Source organism: Triturus cristatus, chromosome 5_2 (assembly GCF_964204655.1).
Source record: "Triturus cristatus chromosome 5_2, aTriCri1.1, whole genome shotgun sequence".
In the NCBI taxonomy this organism is placed as follows: Eukaryota; Metazoa; Chordata; class Amphibia; order Caudata; family Salamandridae; genus Triturus; species Triturus cristatus.
The window spans coordinates 637,663,757-637,686,779 of NC_140588.1; positions in this window are offsets into that span (position 1 = coordinate 637,663,757).

Consider the following 23,023-nt stretch of genomic DNA (forward strand, 5'->3'; position numbering starts at 1 on the left):
GCTTTCTAATGTTGCTGGAGCCATTCATGCATATCTTTTTGTCCCTGGATTTAATGTGAAAGAGGTCTAAACTCATCATATCCTTTTCATAGGTCGCAGATGCCAAATGCAGCAGGTTCAGTCTGCCTGGTATCCTTTAGCAAGTCCAGCAGTCTTATGAGGAAGGATGGGTGAGGGGCCAGTTTTGTAGGATTCACCAGCTTGTTGGTGGTGTACACCGTAAGATACTCCTGGATCCTCTCTGACCAATAGAGTAAAGGCTCCCAGGCCTCACTATCCTGATGTTTTTAGTAGTTGCTGTTTGCTTTACTGCAAACAGACCCACAATTCAATACATCAGGGCAAATCCTACATGGCAAATGTCTTCAGCCACACTAAACTTAGGATCTGAGGCTGAGCTTGAGAGTGGGACTGTACTATGGTAATTCTAGTCTCTGTCCACATCTAAAACTCCAGTTTGAAGCAGGCACTGTACTCACAACAAACCCAGAAACAGAAGTATGGAAGAACAAAAGTAGGGTCCTTCAGCAACCAGACAGGGATACACAACAATTGCCCTGACATCCCGTTTACTGCCTTTCAACAGGATCTAAGTGTTACATGTGGCTCAAATGGATCTGTCAGGCAGGACTTGACACAGTGGTGTCAAAAAGGATGCCCAGGGCCCCACAATGAAGATTCTGCAGAGCTCAGCGTAGTCATTCCTGCCTTTTCAGGCCAATGAAATGCATAACTCCTACGAGAAATTTCACACCACATTCAAGGCAGGGCACAGGGTGGGATTTGACAGATATTGATGCTAATTAGTCTTCTTAGTGTTCAGGCAAGTAAAGTATAACTTTTTAAAACTTACTGTAACGTAATAGGTATTACAAAATGCACTTTACCATTTTATTGAATTTTTGATAACTATTAAAAACAGTGGATTAATTATTTTTCTATTTTAACGGGTTGCACTGAAGGTTTTGCACTGCAGTATTCAGGCTACAATGTTAAACCTGAAGCCATGCTTTCATTTGTCACTCTAGTGGATAGCACAATAAGTGCTATAGTCCACAGGTGGAATTCAATTCCCCAGGGTATGTCGTATGACAAAATACTGCTTAAAATCTTAATATTTTAACATGGTGATCTGTCAGGCAGGACTTGACACAGTGGTGTCAAAAAGGATGCCCAGGGCCCCACAATGAAGATTCTGCAGAGCTCAGCGTAGTCATCCCTGCCTTTTCAGGCCAATGAAATGCATAACTCATACGAGAAATTTCACACCACTTTCAAGGCAGGGCACAGGGTGGGATTTGACAGATATTAATGCTAATTAGTCTTCTTAGTGTTCAGGCAAATAAAGTATAACTTTTTAAAACTTACTGTAACGTAATAGGTATTACAAAATGCACTTTACCATTTTATTGAATTTTTGATAACTATTAAAAACAGTGGATTAATTATTTTTCTATTTTAACAGGTTGCACTGAAGGTTTTGCACTGCAGTATTCAGGCTACAATGTTAAACCTGAAGCCATGCTTTCATTTGTCACTCTAGTGGATAGCACAATAAGTGCTATAGTCCACAGGTGGAATTCAATTCCCCAGGGTATGTCGTATGACAAAATACTGCTTTAAATCTTAATATTTTAACATGGTTGTTATGTTTACTTTTTATTCTCTGACTGCAAAGTGAGATCAGTTTTTAAAGTGAACAATGTGGTAATCTTGTTGGGATATATGGATTGTGAAAAGAGAGGCTGGAGGCTGCATTTTTTTTGTAGCAAACAACAAAATTGAAACATGTATAAATAAACTGTACAAATATGTCATAATATATCAGCATTTAGGAAAGCGAAAATGAAGCAATATTTTTGCGACAGTGTGCTCCACAATGCACCACTAGCTGCATAGTACAATTTTCCTGCTGAATAAATTTTCTACACTTTGGGGCCGATTCCGATCCGGGTCGGAAGGGCACCGAACGCGATCTGGCCAGGAAAACTACGAGCCGTATGCGTGTTTTCCGCCCGACTCGTACAGTTGTACGAGCAAGCAAGTACGATGTGAGTTACGTGAAATTCACCAACCAAGTCCTTTCCGGGTCCGAACATCTCCGTATGCCTTGGCCGTAAGCTAACCGTGGTGTGCAATGGATGCAGTTTACGACTGAGCCAGTAGGATGCACGCTTCAGACAGCCGATTGCGAGCCGGAGTGTCTGGCTCACAAAACGTCCGGAAAGTTGCCTTTGGGCATCGGACCCCCTGTCCCCTGCAGCCCTATGACTCGGACACAAGGGGAAACCCATGGGTCCCCCAACACAGGCATGTACGGTGCAGATGGCACCAGCACATACCCACTGTAGGGGGTGCCCCTGTGCGAGACGTACCCATTCAGTCAATGGGAGCCCATGTACGCTTCGTACGACTGTCTCCCATTGACTTCTATGGGAGTCCGACCGAACCAAGACCAGCAGCATACAGCCGCCTCGTACTTGCTCGGTCGGACTGCAGGACTCCGACTCGGTCAGAAAACACCCCGGATCCGGCTCGGTCAGAGAGCTTTCCGACCCAGATTGGAATCGGCCCCTTTGTGTTGATATAGGATCCTCACAATCCCTATGACTTCCGTGAGGTAACATTGTTGTCAGCAAGCTCACTATGAAAATTATTCCATCACCACTTGTAGAAGTGTGCTGAACTATGTCCAATTGTGCATGAATTTCACACAGAATGATTAATGTGGCCTAATGACTTGAAATACTGATGTGGGATCATGGGGCCAGGTTCAAATCCTAGTGTTGGATCTGAGCAAATCACTTAATCTCATGTGCTTAAAATGACCTTATTTATGGTACTCTGGAGTTCATGTAAAGAGGTCCGAAACCCTTGAGCTGTGTTTATGCTATATAAATCTGTAATAAGCATATATTTGGAGTCTAAAATGCACAACTTGGCCTCACTTTAACACAAAAATGGATATGAGTCCTTACCATGTAGTCTGCTGCACACAGGTTTTTCAAATGTGTTAAAATCACTGGTATCAACACCAAGATTTTTAAGGAGCCTTGTTATTTTAGCAAACAGATCTAACAGACCAGCACCCCACTCTGAAAATTGTTTCAGCTTCAGCATAGTTCACCAACTGCCACATTAATGGGCAGATAAGTATCTATCCGATAAAGATATATCAAAGGGTGTGATGAAGTTTGTGACCTTTGAAAACAATTGATGTTACAGAGGAATGAAAAATATAAAAAAGAGTGCTATTTTGGTCATTCTCAGCATTTTGGAAGCATGTCTATTACTACATTAAAAATTCACCCCTGCTTAATGTCTGGCAAAAGTTTGTCATTCTAAGAATGAGTCTGTGTTTCTGAAATGTTTTGGAAGCTCTGTGCTATTGCTTTATGGAAGAGTTAAATGCAACAATCAGGGATTAGCACATTTCTACATGGTTTACAGGTCAGAGCACTTAAACTAGGTACTGGATAGCAGTGCGCATGTGAGTAAATTCTAAAAACCAGCAATAAAATTCACCACAAAATGGGGATGACCACCCAAAAAGGGCCATTTTCTCAGAGTGTTTGGAGGGAATCTGAAAAACAAATCAGTCAACACTGTAAAGGAACTGTTACAGTATATTTATAAATGTGTACATCATGTGAATGGTGAAATGAATACTTTACTCCTTTCAACTTGTGAAATTTAGTTTTTTGCCAACAAAACTAACAGCTTAGTAGATTCTTGTTCACCATTTACTTTGATAGACCATAAATGATTTGAAGAGGCATGTAGTCATGTAGAGTACATTGTTGTGTAGAACCTGATATTCACCTAGGAGGATATAATAGTAACTCTATTTCACTTGTTGGAATGCCAACCATCTTCATTTTCTTAACCCCTTCTGTGCCACGCCCTTTCCCCCTCCTGTGCCGGGCGTTTCATTAGTGGGTGGGGTTCATGACGAGATAGTCTCGTCATGGGCACAGCGCGACCGTGCTCCATGACGAGACTATCTCGTCATGGGCACAGAAGAGGTTAAAAGGTTTACCACTGTGGGCAAAGTATATATTTCTAAGCTCAAGTCAGATCTATTGAAGTGGAGACATTATACCAAACGTGGTATCATCCTCGACCCTAACAGATCTGATCATGTTCTACTTTCTGAAAGATCTCATGGAAACATGGACATTTTTAAGACATTTCCAGAAAGATTCACGGATCATTCAGGACATTTGAAGAATTTGCAGTATTGTACATAATTGAAGGATATTATGAGGCTTTTAATTTTCAAAGTTTGTTCTATTCCTAATTTAACGAAAGGAAATATGTTGTCTTCTCTTTCCCTTTTTATCATTACCCTTTTACACCCTACCTGATTCAGTCTACTCTTCCCCCACTAGTATCACCAATTAAAAGACCCCCAACCTATAGTGGAACGGTGGTTGAATTCCGTCGTCCTTTGAAGAGCATTGATCTCTTCTGTTAGTGTTCACTTTCCTAATAAACCTCAATGTTCTGTTTTCTTGTTGTTGTTTGTCCTCATTGTAATTATTTTGTCCTTTAATTCTAGTATGTATTTGGATTCACAAGCCCTCTTTGTATCACAACGTGATAATTACCGTTATTAGGGTAGCCCACAACCTCGGTCTTTCAACCTTCCTCATTTTATTTTTATTCCCGAATTCTTTTCTGAGCATTAATTATCACAACGTTATCTGAATGATATCTTACGCGGTTCACGTCATCACGGCAACATGGTAGTCTGTTTTCATTGACTATGATCATGGGGGTTCACTTCCTCAAATCCACTATATTTACTTTTAGCACATGGAAGTTTTTCCAAAGCATAAGAAGGCGGCTTTTCACCTCGAGCTCTGAAGGTATGTGGCGCCTGTATGCCCCGTATGGGACCACTCGTTTGCATACAGAGCATGAACGATAGATTTCTCTTTTCGTTCACTTTTGAACATTATTATGGTTAAGGGAGCGCACGCATCTTTGGCGTTTACTTTTCTGGCACTAGTTACACCTGCACACAATGTCGGTTTAGGTTTTTTACCCTTGTTGACCTTTGGTTATGTAACGGTGGATTCATGCAGTTTGGCATTTACGTATTTGGCACTTCGGCAGTTTCATTTCCTGACACTGAATAATGGGCGTACTTCTTTTCACATTATAACCAACATTCTTTTCGTGCATTTAATCATCAGTGACTTGCTTAGACCTCACCTTTGCTATCACATTGAAGACTTTGCTTTGGATGTTCATGTCATCACCAGTTCATTTTTCATATGCACTCGTTCAGTTCTTGGATTATTTATTATGCATTATTTTCCTTGAAGGAATTAACCCCTGACGAAGGGCTGGGCCCGAAATTCATTAGGGCCTTTGGAATTTCCGTGAATTATGAGATTGAATATTACGCTTCACGATGTATATATGAGATGAAATATTTGAAGAATGAAATTGATTGAAATTTCATTACTGACACTAATGATGAGTAAATCAGTTTTGATCATTACTAAATGAATGATAATTTTGTTGAAGCGACACGTTCACCAGGAGTGCTAAATTGAGCACGTCCTTCCCGTGGTGGACGATGCCCCCACACAGAGTTTATGCTACATACCGCATGATCAGGCTGTGATACTCACCAGCACCCTAAAATAAGGACAAATTCTTCATAAGTATTACATTTTCTTTGAAGGTGAAGTGCGACTGCAACCTAGTTCTTTTCAAGTTATTCTCTGCTGTTCAAATCGGTCTGCGCCTAATTGGTTGAAAATGTCATATGAAGATATTGCAAACTTAACTGGAAAAAAAACAGACATATTTGGCTTTTCATTGGAAGACACAAACAGAATCTACTCTTTAATTCAAGAACCAGAATGCATTACCTCAAGCACAGGATCAGTACAGTCCAATATAAATCAGTTACTATTCACAGCAAAAAGAGAAATTAAGCAATGAATCCATGCCAGCACACTAATAAGATATCACAAAGTCCAAAGGATACCAAGGGGCTTACATATACCATTGAAGTCTATCTTGTGCAAAAATAGAACACAATTTACTGAATGCTGGTATGGCATTTTAAATAAATGCTCACTCGATTTGATTCTTTTAATTGTGGAGGAATTGTCAAAATTATCGGAGGAACTCGAGAAAGAAGTGACACAGCTCGAATAAGAATTGAGTGACAAAATGACCAGTGATGAATGGGTAAAAACACTTGAGGATATAGATTCTCAATTGGAGAAATACACTAAAGAAATAAACGAAACAAAACTGTGAAAATTCAAGCGTGATACTGTGGATTATAAATTGGGAGAGGTCTACAGTCGGGAAGAGGTCCATGCCTCCCGGAGACAACAAAGATCATTTACTAACAGATCCAAAGAGAGAGAAATATCTTCATCAGAGAGGACCACCACCTAAAAATAGTAACCTTGAAAAACATAGTAGACCTTCTACCTCGCATTCAGCAAACACAGAAACCATTCCTTTTTTTAGGAAGCGGTCATGATATACTCGCAGAACCAGGAGGGTGAAGTTCAAAGGAAAAGGACACACCAATAGCCAAATCCACCAGGACTCAGAGAGTCTAGTTATCAACATCTCAAAAACAGAGTTATCTTCATTTCAAATACAAACCCTACAAAAGGGCACGTCTTATGTTCCCACCGATGAATCTAATGAACTGCAAAAATGTGCTTGTTTAAATTGATGAGAACTTTGCAGTTAAAGCACTTCTTTAAGAACATTGTTGAACCAAAACCAAGAAAAGAAAAAGGAACTTTGTTAGACCAAAAAATCCAAAAGTACATTTATGGCACCTCCGCCCCATAATCACCAGTTCATTTTTCATATGCATTCGTTCAGTTCTTGGATTATTTAGTATGCATTTTTTTCCTTGTAGGATTTAGTCCCTGTTGAAGGGCTGTGTCCGAAATGCATCAGGGTCTTTGGAATTTCCGTGAATTAAGAGATTGGCTATTACGCTTCACGATGTATATATGAGATGAAATATTTGAGGAATAAAATTGATTGAAATTTCATCACCGAAACAAATGATAAATAAATCAGTTTAGATCATTACCAGGTGAACGATAATTTTGTTGAAGCGATACATTTGCCAGGAGTGCTAAATTGAGCACGTCCTTCCCGTGGTGGAAGATGCCCCCACACAGAGTTTATGCTACACACCTCATGATCAAGAGGTGATACTCACCAGCACCCTAAAATAAGGAATAGCTCTTTATAAGTATTACATTTTCTTTGAAGGTGGAGTGCGACCGCAAACTAGTTCTTCTCAAATTAAAGGGAAAAGCCCGCTACTCCAACCCACAACAAGTTCTGCAGCAGGGCATCGGGCATCAAGTTCAACTTCAGAGCCTGAGGGCAGTGTGCTTGGCTCAGAGCAGTCACCAACACTATCAACAACAGCAAGAACCGGATCGTCAGCCCCAGTAAAATCGGCACAGGAATGGTATCTACAGCAAGGGCTTGTTAGGTCCAGTGCTGATGCTAAGGCAAAAGAGGCCCAGCAAAGTGGAGCACCCATGAGCACTGAGCAGATGGTACAGGCCTATCTGGATGACCCAACAGACGTCTACATTGATCAAAACCCATTGGTGTATTGGTATGGAAAAATGCGCCAATGGCCAGTGGTTAGCAGGCTGGCGATAAACTATCTGGCTTGCCCTGTCACAAGTGTCTCTTCTGAGCATATCTTCAGTGATGCTGGCGCCATTGTAACAGTGAAAAGGACCAGTCTCTCGCCCAAAAACGTGGAGAGGTTAACCATGATCAAAATGAATCAGCACTTTATACCACCGAATTACAAAATACGTGAATCTCAGCAGAAAGATGAGGACAGTGACTTAGATGACAGAAGTAGTGTATTAGATGTTTACCTACTTCTGGTTGAACCACCAGAGTTTGAAGACGAGCGATACTTCCTTGACAACTAGGCTTTGAACTTGTTACTTTCTTTTTTCCTTATTTATTTTCTTATTTGTGTGTGTCTCTGTCTTTCTGGTTCGAATCACAACAAATCCATCACTGCTGTCTTCTCTTTGTATTGCCATATTGGAGTTGCAGCTGTGTGCATTGAAGTCCACTCCTCTGGGTCCTGCTCCATCCTCCTGGCTTGCCCTAAATCCATTTCCTTCAAGCCAAATGATTGGATGGAGAATAGTACAAGAAATGTTGCCTCATTGAGTCCCTCCAAAAGAAGTGGAACATGATGACTATAGCTATCCTACTTTCCTAGCCGAGAGAGACTGCCCCTTAACTTAAGATGAGAAGGAACAGGTAATGATGATGGCATGCATTGGATGTGCTGACTCTGAGTGATTGGTGTTTGTTTTGTTGTTGTTTGTTTTGCATGAAGTGAAGTTAAAAGTGTACTAGTATTTAATCTACACACTAAAAGTGACTCAAGTCAATGTTTCCCTTCTTGTTGTTTAATAACAAAATTGTACTACTACTGAGGCCGATCCATTGCATTTTTGAATATGGAATCTGGACTCACTTGGCACACTGTAGACTGAGTTGAACAACACCATGATGATGATGACCACAGAGACATATTATCTTCGCAGTCAGTCAGTAGGATCGGAGATGATTATGGAATAACTCAGGGCGTTTTTCATGAGTGGCATAAAAGGTAAACAAGTCAACAACAACCACAGGAGACCTACATGTCTATGTGGTGGTGGAGTTGAGTCACAACTCACAAGTGTAGTAGTGGTATGCCTGACAGCTGTGCATTTATTTAGTTACTTACTTTGGAAAATGCTCTGTTGCTGTATATGTGTGCTCTGTCTGGCTCAGTTAAAATCTAAGCTAAGTGGTAGTTGGGTGGGCACCGTGGTCCTGCTCTGTCCTGTTGCTGGTGTAGGTTAATGATTTAGCCATGCCAACTCTGAAAGTGTTTTCACTCCTCCGTAATTTATGCTTTTTTTTCTCCTTGATTTTTCAATATCCCTTTTGTTTTTCCATCTACACTTACAGGCCTGCCTTTGCCCTAAGAATCCGCATTCATCAGGCAGGCAGTGGCACACAAGATTGACAGACGCAGCGTCCATGAACAGAAGGACCAAGAGGAATGCCGAGATGCAACTCCCCAATTTGACCAGGATAACATTCAGTAACTTTAGTATCATCATCTTTTAAATAATTTGATTAATTTTTTTCGCTTCAATCATTGTAACTGAGTGTTGTTATTGAACTTATTGTTGCACTTTGCTTATAATTGATCACTACAGCTATTTTTAAAATTTTCTTTGCTAGCTTTAAAAGGAAGCCCGGTCCAACAGAACATAACATGTATGTAATTTGGGTGTCTCTGAGGGCAGAAAGGCAAGGCAAATTGCATAATAATAATTAATAATATACTGCTGCCCTCTACTCTCTACTAGTCTATTTAGTAAGTACTACTTATCATTAACCATCAAGTCATCATCATGCATGCATTTCCTATTTCTCCCTTAACAGGATGTCTGCCAAGTCTGTGTGTTACTGTTGTTGGTGTCCATGTGCAGCATGTGTCTTTGTCAAACCTTTCCCTCAAATAACCCTTCCCAACTATTCATCAAACCCTAACCCCCTTCCCCCGGGCTGTGTGATTTATACTGAGGTGTGACTAAATTAAATTAACACCAATAATTGATCACACACTTGCCGGGCGGATGTGGTGAAAGCAACACTAATTCAATTTGAAGACAGGGTGAGGATCGACCTCTGCTTGCCCACCCATTCTCAGAATATTTGCAAATCAATTTTTTCCCACAGAAACATGATCCATCATTAATTGCCGGCATCAATTAGATTCATCATCTTCCTTTTACAGCACTAAAGGTTAGGTTGTGTCAAAATACTCAACACAACTACATTTTGTAACTTGTTGTACTAGGCTATCCCCACCACAATTATGTTTTATTTTACTTTAGCATTGCTAATCAGCATTATTATGGTTTATTGTTTGGCAGTCTTCTTGTGTACTGTTACTGTACTGTACTTCATTCTACTACTCCTTCTAGAGTCTCTCTCAGGCGACTGAATGTGTCATTTTCTTTTTTTGCAAATGCTACTGCCACTGCCTACTACCACCACAGCAGTGGCATCTTGGGAAACCAAACCATCATCACCATGCAGCCATCGTTGTGCCTAAGTTTAAACATCAATCACAGGTGAGAGCGGTTTGGGGGAGGCCATAATTAATAATGGAAATTAATTGATTCATTAATTCACACACCCATACCCTTGAGTCCTAGACTAGGAGGAGAGACTGACAGTATTAGTAGGACAAGTCACTCAGCGAGGCTACTGCATCTATCTGTTCGTGTTGTGTGTTACAAAATTGCCAGATTATTTAAATCAAAAACTGGCTGCAGCCCTGCAGCAGCAAAGGAAGGAAACCATGTGACGTAAAAGAGTAACTCCACCCCCAAAACATTCACATCGTATGTAAAGTTTCAATCAATCAATCAATCATTCAGGGGGTTTATATAGCGCGCTACTCACCTGTGAGATTAAATAAAATTTATTCCCCTAACAAATTAAACTATTGTAAAAAATCCCACAAAACCTGGCCCACTCCTTTCCCTAACCCCAACCGATGTCCAAAAAGAAAGTCCAAACCATGTCCGTTAATTTCCATAATAAATAATAAATTTAAACCCCAACTTTTTCCCAACGTGGCCCAATGCCCACCCACCAAAAAACAGAATAAAAAAAGGGGTAATGCAACGTGATCTCAGTCTATCGACTGACTCTCTATCTCTTAAGGATCTCTTTTATCTGCTTCTCTAGGTGCGCCATTCAGAGGAGCACGCAGTGCTTAAAAGCTCGGCAACTGCAGCCATGGGGGAAGGCAGCAGTGCTGGATGTAGTGCCGTGGGTGGCTGCCAGTCTGCGGCGCCATATCACTCGAGGGCCCTGGCTGGGGCCCGGGGCATTGGAGGGGGTTGCAGCTGCTGCTGCCTCCTCCTACACCTCCACCAGAGCCACCAGCCGCTGATATTCATTTTGGATGACCTCAAGTTTCTGGTGTCAGGCCATGGCTGCCAACTCCTTCCTGTCTGGTCTTGCTTTTGGTTGGGAAGGAGTAGCTATATCAAAAAAGACTACATCAAGGCCAGTCCGACTGCTCAGTTTCACTTTCACCCTGCCTACTACAATAAGGCAGATGATATCTTATACAAATGATCATTGCTTATATATATGTATGGGATGAGATGAGGTACTTTGTTTTGATTGATTGTGTAACCTGTTAGTAACTAACAATCCATGCAGCCGATAGGCCACACATGGATAGCTGAAACAGTTGAAAATAAATTCACATCGGTAGTGAGTGGACATGGGAGTTGGAGGGAGGCGCTTGATAACACACATACACAAAATATGCTGTTCTTGCAAAATGCTGTGAGTCAAGGGAGTTTATTCTGAACATACAACTTTTATCCTCCTTGGCTTTGCTTGCTACTCTGGCGCAGTTCATTTTGCATTCTCTTTAAAGACTCTTCTTCATCCAGTGACAATCTTGACCTATGCTATGATGAATACCATCCATCCATTCAAAGTAAACATGTCTATCATTCTTCTCAATCTCTTAACAAACCTTAGTTTGTTTTAACAACAAACATTTTTTTTTGTAAACCACCACCCATGCATCCTTCTTTCCTTGCTTGCCTTTGAGTTTGACCCATGAAACACCCCGGAGGATTCTTGCTCCCACCCATACGGTTTCATCCACCTAGGCAGGCATCTTTTCTTCTTTCACCTTCCACCCATCTTTCAAGCACCCATGCATCTGATTCATTCCTATCAGCCACCTATGCATACATCCCACGTGGCACGTATCCTTCTCTGCCAGTCATAGATATTTACATCTCGCCCGTCCTTCCTCCTTCCATTCTTCTTTCCCTTTTCATTCAACCCATCCATCAAGGTCGCCTGACTCTTAGTCTTCTCCATAAATCTTTACCAGCTGAGTTGAAGTCAGATTGAAGAGACCTTTAGTTACTCAACTACTCCCACCGCTAATGCTATTGCTCTTATGCTAAGTAAAGGGTGTCTTCTTCTTCAACCGTTGTTCACAACAACTTAGTCTCTCTCAACATACAGTGTACACTCTTGCAGCAAGTGTGTAACTATTGTCAATATGTAAGGAATATAAGTATAACTTAACACCACCCGCAACTGCTGCTGCCTAACCCACCCTGTGGCAGCTGCAGCCTCCTCTGCTTCCTCCTGGCTGGCGTCACCTGCCCCAGCACAGGTGGTCAGTACGCCTAGAAAAAGAATTACACATTTTTTAGATGCCATATACGCCTTCCCCAATTTATTCTTTGGCACTAGCAAGATTGACATTTTTTTTTTAAATACATATAAATTCCACATACATCACTAGTACAAACCAGGTACTAGAGTAGCGTATACATTAGAAGGGAGTATGTCCTATCCTAACAAAAATATAATAATATCTGGTTGGGCATTTTGTTGGTGGGAATTGTCAAAGCATATCAAGATTAAAAAGCCTAGAAGAGGACAACCCAGAGGACTGGTCCCAGTGGCTAGAGCTATTGCTGAATCTGAGTTTTAAAACCTTTTAAATAAAAATTAAGAGTGGCCAACTGGGCAAGCTTAGCTACAGACAGAATAATATAGTAGTAGTACAGAGAGTCAGAGAAGAGGCAGTTAGAGGCAGGGATAACAAGAATTTAGAAAGAGATAGTCTGGATCGAAGAAGATTTGGTAAAATAGAATTAGGAAACAGAAATAATAGTTCGAAAAAAATAAGGTGCAGTAAAAGTTAGGGAAATATAATTATTAATATTAATAGGAAGAAGACTTGCTGAGGACTGCAGCAGAGCCCTTGGTAGAGCAGCTGTCCTGGTCCTGGCGTTCTCTATCTGCTCAAGCCGGACTCTGACCCCACCTTCTTGCCCCTGGGTGCTGATCATTTAAGATAAAATAACAAAAGAGGCAAACATTGATGATTGGTGTGAAACAAATAAAATATATTTTAAAATGCTCCAAAAACAATTTTGGAAACAATTGCAATAAAATTAACCTATCTTATCTGATTGACTGCTAGCATTAGGGGGTTTGTGGACTGTCTAGTTATTTTTTATGAACACTAATCCAGTATTCCATTCTGATGCCAGAATACTACGCCTAAGTACCACCTGACCTAGCCCACCTATTCAGACGGGCCAATTATTCACTAAGGCTGCATTTCCATTTATTTTAGTCCACAAAAATGCATAGATTGAGGAGAAATGCATACATTTTTGCATACATCAAATTGTTGGTTGGTTGCTGCTCATGTTCTGCTAAGCCTTTTACTCACTCATTAAACAAGCTACGAAAGGTTCTGCTAAGGACTGGAGTAAGTAGCACTCAGCAGCACGTGTCATGAGTCACATGATAGAGGATGCGTCCTGCAGACCACTTAAAAATTACCAACTAATACTAAATTACAAAGTAACTAAACTACCTGTCCACCACTATCTTAGTGACAGGAGGACAAAGGAAGGACTAGAGTCTCTCTAGCATTACCTAACTTAAGTTCTCTAAAGTAAACTCTTACATAATCAGCCCAAGCGAGGGCAAAGTTGCAAACAAGTGAGATTAGTAGTGCCGAGCTCCTGTGTCTATAAAAATACCAATCACTAAAGATTTTTAAACTTAATTTACCTGCAATGTAAGCAGCAGCATTCTTGCTATTTGGAAAAAAATTATGTTCGCAATAACAGTAACAAAGTCTAGAAAACAAACAATAGTATTAGTTACTCACCAAGCCCCACGACCTCGACACCTAACAGGTCCTGCTCCCGGTCCAAGATGTCTGACCACCAGTGGGTCAGCTGGTTATGGGTGCGCCGGACTCCAGAGCAGTGAAACACTGCCAGCGCACCCTCGCCCACCAGCAGTGATGCGGAAACAAGCAAATCTGCATGCGCGCATAGCTACGTGTAGAACTGCCGAGATTTTTAGCTTTTTCGCGTAGCCTCGCTTAGCGCGGCTACGCAAACTTAGCCCAGGGTTAATATTGTCTTTTTGCGCTTGGCTCGTCTGGTTTTTCTTGTGCTTGTGAGATATTGTTTCCCTTTCCTCGTCCTTGGTGTACATTTCTTCCACGTCCTCTTCCGCTTGTGAATGTTTGATCCATATGCATTTATCGTATTTCTTCTAAAAAAGTTACTTTTAGCGCAGCTGTTGCCCCGCTTGTTACCTCTCCTTCACTGATGTCAGATTCACTTGTGCTTTCATTTCGTGGGTGGGTGGGAGTGAGTGACTCTGTGCATAGATGTGTGAGTGGGTGATACACTGGGTGTATGGGTTCAAATGTGTATCTGTGAAGGGCTGTGTGGGTGGGTGAGTGTGTGTATGGGTGTGTTGGTGAGTGAATGGATGTCTCAGTGGTACATGTGTGAGTAACTACATATGTGAATGACAGTATATGTGAGTGTTGGATTATATTAATGACTAAATGTAAGAGTGAGTGATTTTGAGAGTGGCTGTATGGATGAGTGTGTGCTTGTGTCAGTGATTGCAGAACAGAGTAAGTATGTGTTAGTATCTGTAGGAGTAAGTAAAGTGGCATGTGTATAACTGTATAGATGAGTAAATGGGAGCGTGATTGATTATTTGCATAACTGACTAGGTGTGTGAGTAATTATGGGTGAGCGGTTGTGTGTGAGTATCTGTATAGGTGTATGAGTGCATATGACGGTATTGATGAGTTACTGCATGTATGAGTAACTGCATGGGTGAATGAGTGGACGTGTGGGTAGGCCTAGGAATCAGTGAGTGGGTATATAGTAACTAGTATTGGTGTGTCTATGGTTTCAAAAATGGGAGACTGCATTTTAGAGTGGGTGGATCAAAGATTATATTAGGGTGTGAGGATGTGCACCAGATTATCACGTGGATGATGTCATCAGTGATGTCATTTGAGATGTCATTAGTGATGTCATCAGCGATGTCACTGATTATGTCATGAATGATGTAATATGTGACATCATCAGCAGTGCATTGCGGGGGCACAAGTTATAGTTAGCTCAACTAACTATAACAGCCAAATTTCTCTGGTTTTGTACGAGTTAAATGTCCAAGTAACTATAAGGTCCCTGAAACCTATTTTTTTCAGTGAATTTCGATGGTTTTTTAAAGGCTAATTTCTGACTATAGCGTCCCTGAAACCTTTGTTTTTTTTTAGTGAATTTTAAAGGTTTTTAAAATTATAATTTCTATCTATAACATACCTGAATCCTATGTTTTTTCAGTGAATTTCAAAGGTTTTTGAAATGATAATTTCTAACAATGCCTACAGAGGGAGGACATGTGAAGAAAGAGGAGGAAAGGCGCAGAAAGAAGCAAGAGAAATGCAGAAAGAGGCAACAGACGTCCATAAAGATGAAGAAAAGTGCAGAAAGAAGTCAGAGATATACAGATCGAGGCAACAGATGTCCAGAAAGACGAAGAAAAGTGCAGAAAGAAGTCAGAGATATACAGAAAGAACCAACAGATGTGCAGAAAGAAGTCTTGTTTCAAAGTCATCCTGTGCCCCCAACTTTTTACTGACTGGTACTGATGGTGGTAACTGACTTTGACTAACCAGGCCCGGAGCCAGTACTATGCTGAAAGACACTTAGAATACAGTCAAAACCACCTACATACACTAGGGTACACTATGGGTTAGGGTATGCCTGTGATTGGCATGACCTCCCCGTAAGGCCCTAGTACATAATAGTATATATTAACACAATGAGGTGACCCTGTGTCCCTAGGAACCTGGGTATTTAACGTATAAAGAACAATGGTTCCCTTGGGTAGAAACAATGCGTATTGTAGTTAGCCGTAGTTACTTCAGCATAACATATAATACATTTCTGAAAGCAAAAATATTTCTTGAACAAAAGGGGAAAAAGGAACAAGAACACAGAGAAAGGATTTTCATTGATCTATGTATCAGAATTGATAAAATTCGATAAAAAGAAACACATTGCAGAATTTTATACTTCAAAATTCATACAGTGATACAAAATAGTGAGATAGTAGTGCTCAGTGGTTATATAAATACATAGTATGGTTATTCTAACAGGATGCCAACTGTGAAATGAATTGGACTCCGTGTTACCAGCCCAAGAAAACAATCATTCTTTGATCTTCTGTGCAATTCATTTCACAGTTGGCATCCTGTTAGAATAACCATACCCCTCCAATCAATTTGCCTTGACCGCCCTTGAAATCCTAGGGCCTCCTCCTCCACAGTCCTGATGAAGACCCGCTTGTGACACTCCACCAAGCGCCCACAGGGTTGAAACGTCAATGATCTATTGTGGCACAGATTGCAGGACATAGTTGTTACCAACTATTTAATTTGTTTAACTTACTTGTTACTGCATTTTGAATCTGGCCTTTCAAAAACAAACCACATCCTCCCACCCACATCCTCCCACCCTCACCTCACTGCACTATGTATTTATATCACCACTGAGCACCACTATCTCACTATTTTGTATCACTGTATGAATTTGGAAGTATAACATTCTGCAATGTGTTTCTGTTTATCGAATGTTATCAATTCTGATACATAAATCAATGAAAATCCTTTCTCTGTGTTCTTGTTCCTTTTTCCCCTTTTGTTCAAGAAATGTTTTTGCTTTCAGAAATGTATTATATGTTATGCTGAAGTAACTACGGCTAACTACAATACGCATTGTTTCTACCCAAGGGAACCATTGTTCTTTATACCTAGTACATAATAGGGCAGGGGAATTAAAAGTACCTCTAACTCAGAGGTGCAGAAAGAGGCAAGAGATGTGCATATCAGGCAGGAACGGTACAGAAACAATGAACAGGGGTGCAGAAAGAGGCAAGAGAGTTGCAGAAAGAAGCAACAAATGTACAGAATGAAGCAACCGCGGTACAAAAGGAGGCAAGAGGGATGGAGAAAGAGGCAAGAGCAGTGCAGAAAGAACCAAGAGAAGTGCAAAAAGAAGCAACAGAGGAGCAAAAGGAGGCATGAGTGCTGCAGAAAGAGGGAAGAGAGATGCAGACAGAGGCAAGAGAGTTGCACAAATAGGGAAGAGGGGTGCAGAAAGAGGCTGGAGGGGTGCAGAAAGAAGCAACAGAGGTGCCAAAAGAAACAAGTGAAGTGTAGAAAGAGGCAACAGAGGTGCAGAAAGACACAAGTGGGGTGCAGAAACAAGCAAGAGAAGTGCAGAAAGAGGCAAGAGAATTGCTGTAAGAAGCAAAAGAGGTTTAGAAAGAAGCTAGTTGAGTGCAGAAATAGGCAAGTGAGGTGCAGAAAGAAGCAAGAGCAATGCAGAAAGAACCGAGAGAGGTGAAAAAATAGGGAAGAGTGGTGCCAAAAAGAGGTAGGAGAGGTCCACAAAGAGGCAAGAGAGGTAAAGAAAGAGGCAGGAGGGATGCAAAAGAAGAAAGAGAAGTGCGGAGAGAGGCAAATACATTGCTGAAAGAAGTAACTGGGGTGTAGAAAGAAGCAAGAGAAGCACAGAAAGAGGCATGTGAGGTGCAGAAAGAAGCAAGAGCAGTGCAGAAAGAACCAACAGAGATGCTGGAAGAGGCAACAGAGGTGTAGAAGGAGGCACAAGAGGTGCAGAGAGAAGGAAGAGGAGTGCAGAAAGAAGCAACAGAGGTGCTGAAAGAGTCACAAGGGGTGCAGAAAGAAGGAAGAGAAGTGCAGAAAGAAGCAACAGAGGTGCTGAAAGAGGCATGAAGTGTGCAGAAAGAGGCTGGAGAAGTGCAGAAAGAAGCAACAGAGGTACAGAAAGAGGCAAGAGTGGAGCAGAAAGAGGGGAGAGAGGTGTAGCATGAGGCAATAGAGTTACACAAATAGGGAAGAGGGGTGCAGAAAGAGGCAAGGAGGGTGCAGAAAGAATTAACGGAGGTGCTGAAAGAGGCAAGTGAGGTGCAGAAAGAAGCATGTGAAGTGCAGAAAGAGGCAACAGAGGTGCAGAAAGACTCAAGAAAGGTGCAGAAACAAGCAAGAGAAGTGCAGAAACAGCTAAGAGAATTGCTTAAAGACGCAACAGAGGTTAGAAAGAAGCAAGATCAGGGCAGAAAGAACCATCATTGGTGCAAAAAAGAGGCAAGAGGGGTGCAGAAAAAGCTAGGAGGGGTGCACAAAGAATCAAGAGAGGTACAGAAAGAGGACAGAGGGGTGCAGAAAGAAGGAAGAGAAGTGCAGAAAGAGGTAACAGAGGTTCGCAAAAAGGCAAGAGATGTGCAGAAACAGACAGGAAAGGTCCAGAAACAGGGAACAAGGGTGCAGAAAGCGGCAAGAGAGGAGCAGAAAGACAAAAGAGGGGTGCAAAAAGAGGCAAGAGATCTGCAAAAAAAAGCAACAGAGGTGCTGAAAGACACAAGTGAGGTGCAGAAAGAGGCAAGAGATCTGCAGGAAAAAAGCAACGGAGGTGCTGAAAGAGGCCAGTGAGGTGCAGAAAGAAGCAACAGTGGTGCAGAAAGAAGCAAGAAGAGTGCAATAAGAGGAGAAAGAAGTGCAGAAAGAAGCAAAAGCGGTGCTCAGAGGCAAGAGGGGTGCAGAAAGAGGCAAGAGCAGTGCAGAAAGAGTCAAGAGAAGTGCAGAAAGAGGCAACAGAGATGCTGAAAGAGGCACGAAGAGTGCAGAAAGAGGCAAGAGAAGTGCAGAAAGAAGCAACAGAGGTATACAAAGATGCAAGAGTGATGCAGAAAGAGGGATGAGAGGTGTATAAAGAGGTAAGAGCATTTCACAAATTGGGAAGAGGGGTGCAGAATGAAGCAACAGAGGTGCCGAAAAAGGCAAGAGCGGTGTAGAAAGAAGCAAGTGAAGTGCAGAAAGAGTTAACAGAGGTGCAGAAAGACGCAAGAGAGGTGCATATACAAACAAGAGAAGTGCAGAAAGAGAGAAGAGAATTGCTGGAATAAGCAACAGAGGTTTAGAAACAAGCAAGGGAAGTGCAGCAAGAGGCAAGTGAGGTGAAGAAAGAAGCAAAAGCAGTGCAGAAAGAACCAACAGAGGTGCAAAAAGAAGCAAGTGGGGTGAAGAAAGAGCTAGGCGAGGTGCATAAAGAGGCAAGAAAGGTACAGAAGGAGGAAGGAGGGGTGCAAAAAGAAGGAAGAGAAGTGCAGAAAGAGGCAAGAGAATTGCTGAAAGAAGCAAGAGAAGTGTAGAAAGAAGCAAGAGAAGTGCAGAGCGAGGCAAGTGAGGTGCAGAAAGAAGCAAGAGCATTGCAGAAAGAATCAACAGAGGTGCAAAAATAGGGAAGAGTGGTGCCAGAAAAAGGTAGGAGGGGTACACAAAGAGGCAAGAGAGGTACAAAAAGAGGCAGGAGGGATACAGAAAGAAGGAAGAAAAGTGCAAAAAGAGGCAAGAGAATTGCTGAAAGAATCAACAGAGGTGTAGAAAGAAGCAACAGAAGTGCAGAAAGAGGCAAGTGAGGTGCACAAAGAAGCAAGAGCAGTGCAGAAAAAACCAACAGAGTTGCTGACAGAGGCAAGTGAGGTGCAGAAAGAGGCAAGAGATCTGCAGAAAAAAGCAACAGAGGTGCTGAAAGAGGCAAGTGAGGTACAGAAAGAAGCAAGAGAGGTGCTGAAAGAAGGGAGAGAAGTGCAGAAAGAAGTAACAGAGGTGCAGAAGGAGGCAACAAGGGTGCAGAAAGATATAGAAGGGATACAGAATAAGGCAAGAGAGGTGCAGAAAGAGGGGAGAAGGGTGCAGAAAGAGGCAAGAGGGGTACAACAAGAAGCAAATGAGGTGCAGAAAGAGGCAACAGATGTGCAGAAAAAGGGAAGAGAGGTGCAGAAAGTAAAAGTGATTTGCAGAAAGAGGCAAGAGAAGTGCAGAAAAAGAAAGAAATGTGCAGAAAGAAGCAACGGAAATGCAGTAAGAGGCAAGAGAGGTGCAAATTATTTAAAAAAATGTTTTTTATGGGCCTGGGGGTCCTTGTGGGACCCAACGAGCAGGCCTAGGGGGTAAGGTTGTTTCTACCCTGCCCCCTTTCCCTTTTCTTGTTTTTTACCTTTTTCCTGTGACTCGGTTACCGAGACACAAGATGGCTGCTAACACTTCCTGGGCTGGAGTGTTAGCAGCCACACAGAAGTCAGCTCATGCTCGAGGGTTCGCAAAGGCTCCTTGGTGCTCCGATATAGATATTTTTTATTTCTTGCATTTCTGTGTAACTACTGAACGGATTTACACCATTTAAAAAAGGTCACTTTCTGAACCAATAGCTACCTTTTTGCCAAATGTGGTGTAATTCTGTTCAGCAGTTCGGACGGTAGCCTGTTCCAAAATTTCCTATGGAAATTAACATGGGGAAAACGCGTTTTGGGACCTCCCTTTTTTCTCGGCCCCCGCTTGACAAATCACCACAAAACTGCCAGTACGTAATATATATATATTCAATAATATAATAGAGAACTGTATACTTGCTACTCCTAGCATCAAACCACTGGTATGGGTACGATACTATATATAGGCGAGACTATCCTCTGCATATCATACAGCAACAAATTGACAAGTCTTTGCATTCACCCAGAGAAGCACTTATTTGGAATACCAACGGCAGAAACAAAAGTGACAGAACTCCATTTGTGGTTGACTACCATCCACCAGCTCCCAACTACAGAAATATAATGCAAAAAACATTTCCCTTACTGACCACTTGTGAAAAATTGCAAACGGTTTTTCCAAAACCGCCAGTCATTGCTAACCACAGAGCTCAAAATTTATGATCTCTTATTGTGAGAGCTGAACTCAAGCATGTTGTATCAAATGCAGAGGTTCATTGCTGTGGCTCTAAAAGGTGCATCACGTGTGAATACCTTTTACAAACATCATCAGTAACTAGCTCTGTTACGAGAAGGACCTATGGCACAAGAGAGCATCTTACATGTCTCTCAACATGCATTATTTATGTGATTCAGTGCCAACAGCAAAGCTGTAAAAAACAATATGTAGGCCAAACAGTGAATGACCTCCATAAACGATTCAGGAACCACAAATCAATAATAATTAATAAGAAAATTGACCAGCCTGTAGCCAATCATTTTAACCTTGTGGATCATTTACTATCAGATTTGAAATTTTTCCCCCGTGGAACATGTCTCAAAGGAAGAACTTCTGGACTCCAGATAAAACTTCTAGATGTACTGTTTAAAATCACTTTATCCAGATGGACTGAACATTACTGACAATACAACTTAATTACTGCACATCTCAAGAGCTCTCAGGACTGCATTGATTCCAAATTCCAAATTGAATCTTCATTCATGATGCTTTTTGAAAATTCAGCTGTATCATTTGTGCAGCCCCTAAGCAAACCATCTTGTACTACCTGAGGAAGGCGGAAGTTGAAACTTTGTAGTGGAAATATATTTTTGTTCTTTGGTGAATCTATCTGTTTGAGTCACTTCTTTCTTGGATATTTTATTTCCTTTGTGATTCATTGATATATATATATATTTTCACAGAAAAAAGTAAAGGTTACGTTACGAGGACATTATAGTTAGCAAATAAAATTAAAAACACCTTTGAAATTCACGGGAAAAAAACAAAGGTTACAGGAACATTTTAGTTAGGGTCAGATTTTTCTCATACAAAACCAGAGAAATTCAGCCATTATAGCTACTATAGCTAATTATAACGCATGCCCCCTCACTGCACTGCTTATGACCTCACATATTACATTACTTATAACATGGTTTCTAAGGTTTGTTTAAATGCTAATTCCTAACTATAACCTTTGTTTTTTTGTGAATTTCTAAGGTTTTTTTAACTAGCAGTCATGTTTGCAGAGTGGTGTAGAAAAGGGACTGGGCATCTGACCAGCTGTCAGGAATTTCGCTGTGCAGGATTTCTAAGAGGTACCCGCAGGGCTTCTTGGCTCCCATGGTCGCCCTGGAGCCAATAGGACTTTATCCCCCAACTATTAGTGTGCAGGGAAGCACGTTTTCAGAGTAGTAGAGTAAGGGTGCTGTGGCCTTTGACAATTTCTTAGCAATCCTGCTGTGTGGAACTTACTGGAGGTAACAGGAGGGGTAGTTGGCCCCCAAGGACGTCCTTGAGGGCCAACTACCCTCCTATTACCTTTAGTAAGTCAAATACACCAGGAATTCTGAGATCTAATAGCAAGGCATGCCCCCTTTCTCTACCACTCTGCAAATTCCTACACACTTCAAATAATTGATGTCAGTCCGATGCATTTTTATTTTTGATTGTCCCTGAGACCTGGACCACCCGGGGGCTTAAATTAAATGAAGCGCAGGAGTTAGCCCTTCGTTTCCTTTTTAATATTTTTGGTGGGATTTGCGTATCCACCACGAATCCCTGTGGGACCCCCTAAATAGGCCTAGGGGGTCAGGGTGTTTCGACCCTGCCCCCTTTTCTTTTTTCAAAACATTTTTACTTATGACTCTGTTCAACTGAGTCAAAAGATAGCTGCCAAGACTTCATGTTTGAAGTGTTGGCAGCCTATTAGATCTCAGACACGAGATCAAGAGGGTTCACGGATCCACCTCGGCCACAGTTGTATATCTGAGAAAACTTAAAGTTGCTCCAAAACTACTGAATGGATTTACAACATTTAACAGAAAAAGTGCTTTCTGGACCAGGAGATAACTTTTTGAAAAATTTGTTGTAATTCCGTTCAGCAGTTTGGCTGTAGCCACGTAAAAAAAATCCTATAGAAATTAACATGAAGAAAAAGCGTTTTTGGGCCTTCCCTTTTTCTTGGCCCCCATTGAACGGACCATCCTGAAATTTGCAAGACAGCAGCTGACGTGACTGACTTATTACTTTTATAAATTTTTCAAAGATTCGTCAAACATTGCCAAGGTTATTGGCAAATCAAAAAAACTCTCTTCCTATGGAAACCAAGTCCTAAATATAACTACCTATTGGTGACCGCCAGTAGGTAATATATCTATATATGTCCATATATGTGTGTACATTACCTGCTGGTGGTCGCCAGTAGGTAGTTATAGTTGCATTTTTTGATTTGCTAATAAC